Here is a 4,833-nt window from a genome sequence, read left to right as displayed (position 1 = left end):
CTGGTTATGATTTATTTGTCCTTTTTCTTTAAACAGGATAACCAAAGATACAGACAGTATTCAGTAAAATAAAATAGATGATAGAAATTTCTAAGAGACTGTGATGTCATGCCCTACATTTAACCTAATTTTATTCATGCTTGCCTTGAAACAGAATAGATCATTCAGTAAAAATATACAATAAAAACAAATATGTCTTATGTACAACTTTAAACTATAATAATGATGTAACTTAAGCACTTCCATGTGCCTATGGATTCCAGCTGCTTGGTAAAGAGGAACTCCCCATTGTTGTTCAGAATTCCTTCCTCATTTCCTCTCCCCCAAGCTTCCCATCCTCTACTAGCTTAGTTTCTTACATTTCAGCATCTTCTTTCCTACTAAAGAACTTGTCCAAGTAACTGGTATAAGTGTTTTCCTTCTCAATTTGTTCATCTTCCTTACCTCACAACAAAACTGACATAAGAAAACAGTCCTCCTCATCAGTCACAAACTGGCTATCCCAAGAAGACTGGTACAAGGCTTCTAATTGAGCCAAATTTGTCATTCCTTTTTCCTCTTTTTCTCGGCTTACTAACTTCAATATCAAGCTTTTCAATTCCAGTTGGGACAGTGAGCTATTCAAGTCATTTATTTTATCAACAATACCAGTAGGTTCATATTGCAAACTAAGTTGAATAGTTTTTACAAAAAAGAAATGAAAGTGTTAAATCCCTGATTCTTTTGCCTTTCTTTTTCAGTCAGTTGCTATGATGTTTCTTCTAGAGCTATGTGGGCTTTGACCAATCCATTCTTTTCACATTTTGGCTTGCCTTTATTACCAGTTTTTTCTTTGTTTTGTTCTTTCCAATTGGAAAGATCTATAATAAGCTTGGGTTCATAATAATGATTAGCTTCACTCTCTCTCCAAACTGAGTTATCTAAATATGCTGATGACCTCATTTTGTAGTTACAAGTATGGCTACATTCCAGATCACAATATTTGTTTTCATGATGATCTTTTTACTGCCAACAAGGCTCAGTAGAGTGCTTGGTATCAAAAGCAGAATGGTCCAGATACTTTTCCTGATCTCCATTCAAATATTTTTGAGGATCAACTTGTATTTCTTTTTCATCAGTAACATTAGACAGAGCTCTTGGGTCAAGCTGAACTTTCTCAATATCTAAGTTGCTATGCATAGGCCAATCAAGCTCTGAAACTGACAGTCATGGTCACTTTCCAGTTATAAATATGACTGTGAGTTTCAATCATAAGCAAAATATCATCAACTTCATTTTCAATAGGAAAAAAAAGCCTTGAAATTGGCTCATCCGTTGGAAAAGAATATATGTTCATGTAAGTATAGGAGAGTGCTTTTTCTGCTGTCAACCCAATTCATAGGGCTAAATGACAAAATCTGTTCCAGGAAATCCAGGGCTTCTTGACTAATTCCTTGAAGCAGATAAGTTTAAGGTTTTTTGTGGCTCAGTTATTTCATTTCTAATGTAAACTGGAATTATGCTGAGAAGTTCCTGATAATCTTCCTCATGTGCAATGGGAAAATTTTCCAAAATCACCTGCATCTGTTCAAGTCCATATGCACCTGGAGAGAGGGTTTTACTAGTTGGCATTTCGACAAAGATGCAGCCTGCAGCCCACACGTCAATGGCTTTAGTGTAATTACTAGAGAAAGTAAAAGATGTGGAGATCTGTATCATTTAGTAACCAATTCTTCAGAAAGATGACCCTTATGGGTATAATGGGGATCAATGATCCATGTAAGACCAAAGTCACCTGTCTTCAGCACCAAGTCTTTGGTGTTCATGAAAAGATTACCTGGTTTGAGATCTATTTGCAGTATGTTTGCAGGGTGAATATACTTGACCCCATGTAGCAGCTGAATACATGAATAATCTGACAAGCTCCTCCAGTAAAGCGCTCTGCTCCAGCATATTAGCCAAGTCTGTCTTCACGTACTCCTGAACAATATTAACACTGTAAACACTGTTCAGTTCAGTAAGAGAGCCCATATCGTTTGTTAACTGGCTTCCACTTTGACCAAGAATTTCAAACTCTTCTACAGTGTTATCATGATCAAGTCTTCTAACAATTCTGATTTCATGTAGAGCATGTTTGACACTCTGGGAATCAGTAAGGACAATTTTCTTGATGGTTACTCTTTTGTCACAGTCACTGTCAACAGCAGAAAAAAACAAGCCATTGCCTCCACAACCCAATGGTTTTAAGACCATATACCTAGAGCCCAAATGAAAACCACAAATGTTCATGAGACTTAATTTCCCTGCCATTTTGAAACCTTCACTATGCATTTTCCTTTTGAATTGTTGAACTTGTGTAAACAAGGAAGAAAATTTGTATCAAAAGGAAAGATATTTCAAAGAGGAAGAAGAAAAATAATTCTGTTTCCACAGCAAGATGGTTTCTTGATGTTCACTGCATGTGCCAACCAGGCTGCTGAGTTCCCCTTAGATTTAAAGCTCAGAATCCTCTACTCATATTGGGACTTAAAAAGATTGCTGTACTCATAGTTCAAGAAAGGGGCAGCAACTCTGCATACATTTAAAGAAAACACTGAAGACATTCAAATGGAATGAAATGACATACTCTGCACTCATATGTACTTGTGCTAAACGATTAAATATTTAACAAAACTGTGAATAATTATGCACACAATAGCGTTCCGTGAACATTCTTCTCACAGTGCAGACACATTCAGCCTTGACTGGTCTGAGCAGCATCGATCTAAGGTTCTGGTAAGCCCTATTTCCCCCCTTTTTTTTTTCTTTCTGTTTTTATTTTGAAAGGCAGCCCTGGCAATTGTTGGTTAAAGGAAGTTCCTTTGTTAGTGATCAGGTGGCTCCAGCTCACCACCGTTTCAATCAAAGCTACCGTCCATCTTACTCTGATACAACTTCATTTATGACTAGATTGGGCAAAGGACTTCAGGGCTCTAAGATTAGCTGGATAAGTGTCATGTTCTAAGCAATTTGCCAAGTCCACCAGAGTTTGCCTGGCAGAAGCCACCTGAGGCCAAGTGATTGGGGTGAGGACACAGCGAGTATTTAGAAAGGCAGCTTGCCAAGAGGGCGAGACTCCACCCACCTCTTGCACCTGGCCAACTCTCCCTGGCCATAGCCCCTCAGCCTCGTTCAAGGGGCAAAGCAAGCTAGCTGGGCAGACTCTGGAGCTAGCAGGTGGCTAGCAGGTGGGGCTGGCAGGGCCCCACCTGCAGGCCAGTGAAGGGCCTGGTCAATTAATTTTTTTCTCTTTTCCTTACTTTCCTTCCTTACTCCCTTTGTTTTTGTTTTTGTTTTGTTGTTGTTGTTTTAAGGTACCAGGGATTGAACCCAGGACCTCCTACATGGGAAGCAGGTGCTCAACCACTGAGCTACAACTCTTCCTCCCCAATTGATTTTTGACAAGGCTGCCAAATCCATACAACTGGGGAAGAAAAGTCTCTTCGACAAATGATGCTGACAGAACTGGATATCCAGATGTTAAAAATGAAAGAGGATCCCTATCTCAGACCTTATACAAAATTGAACTCAAAATGGACCAAAGTCCTGATCATAAGAACCAGGACTATAAAATTCCTACAAGAAAATGTAGGGAATCATCTTCAAATCCTATGCTAAGCAATAGTTTCTTAGAATTTACACCCAGTGCATAAGCAGCAAAAGGAAAAATAGATAAATGGGGCCTCATTAAAATTTAAAACTTTTTTGCATTAAAGTACTTTATAATAAAAATGAAAAGAAAACCTATTCATTGGGGCAAAATATTTGGAACCACATATCCCAATAAGGGCTTATATATCCAGAATATGTAAGAAATCTGACAACAATAAAAAAGAGAAATAACCCAATTAAAAATGGACAAAAGACATAAATAGACATTTCTCCAAAGAACATTTTTGAATGGCTAAAAAGCACATGAAAAGATGCTAAATTTCATTAGTTATTAGGGAAATACAAGTCAAAACCACAATGAGAAACCATTTCACATCTGCTAGAATGGGAACCATTAAAAAAAAGAAAATTACAAGTGGTAGAGAGGATGCAGAGGAAAAAGGAGCACTTATTCATTGATGGTGGGAACGTAAAATAACGCAACCACTGTGAAAGACAGTATGGCAGTTCCTCAGAAAACTAAGTATAGAATTATCATATGACCCAGCAATCCTGCTACTAGGTATATTCCCCAAAGAACTGTTACCAATGACTCACATGGATGTTTGCATATTGATGTTCACAGTTACATTAGTCACAATTGCCAAAATATGGAAGTAACCCAAATGTACATCAAATGATGCATGGATAAATAAACTGCTGTATATACATACAATGGAATATTAGTCAGCATTAAAAATTTTAGAATGAAGTTCTTGGTTCATGTAAAAATGTAGATAAATCTTGAACCCATCAGGTTAAATGAAATAAGCTAGACACAAAAGTACAAATATTGTATGATCTCACTAATATGAAATAATTAGAACAAGCAAATTCATGGGGTTATAGTCTAGGATATACATTTCCAAGGGCTGGGTTTAGTGTAGGGAATGGGGAGTTAATGTTTAATTTGTACAGAATTTTTATTTTTGTTGATTGTAAATGTTAAGAAATGGATGGTGGTGATGGTAGCACAACATTGTAAGTGTAATTAACAGCACTGAATTATATATGTGAATGTGGTCAAACGGGGAAATTTTAAGTTGTATATATGTTACTATAATATAAATTAAAACAGAAAACATATCACTACACAACTCTAATGTGAACAATGGACTATAGTTAGTAGTACAATTATAAAAATGGTCTTTCATGAGTTATAAC

The 4,833-nt window shown here is 36.9% G+C and overlaps 1 pseudogene; it reads right to left on the bottom strand.

Moving 5' to 3' along the window:
* Window positions 1–209: 209 nt before the first annotated feature.
* LOC101411558 (mitogen-activated protein kinase 6 pseudogene) lies at window positions 210–2,289 on the bottom strand (annotated as a pseudogene).
* Window positions 2,290–4,833: the final 2,544 nt, after the last annotated feature.

Source organism: Dasypus novemcinctus, chromosome 8, assembly GCF_030445035.2.
Source record: "Dasypus novemcinctus isolate mDasNov1 chromosome 8, mDasNov1.1.hap2, whole genome shotgun sequence".
Lineage (NCBI taxonomy): Eukaryota > Metazoa > Chordata > Mammalia > Cingulata > Dasypodidae > Dasypus > Dasypus novemcinctus.
This window is presented reverse-complemented; position numbering and strand designations above follow the sequence as displayed.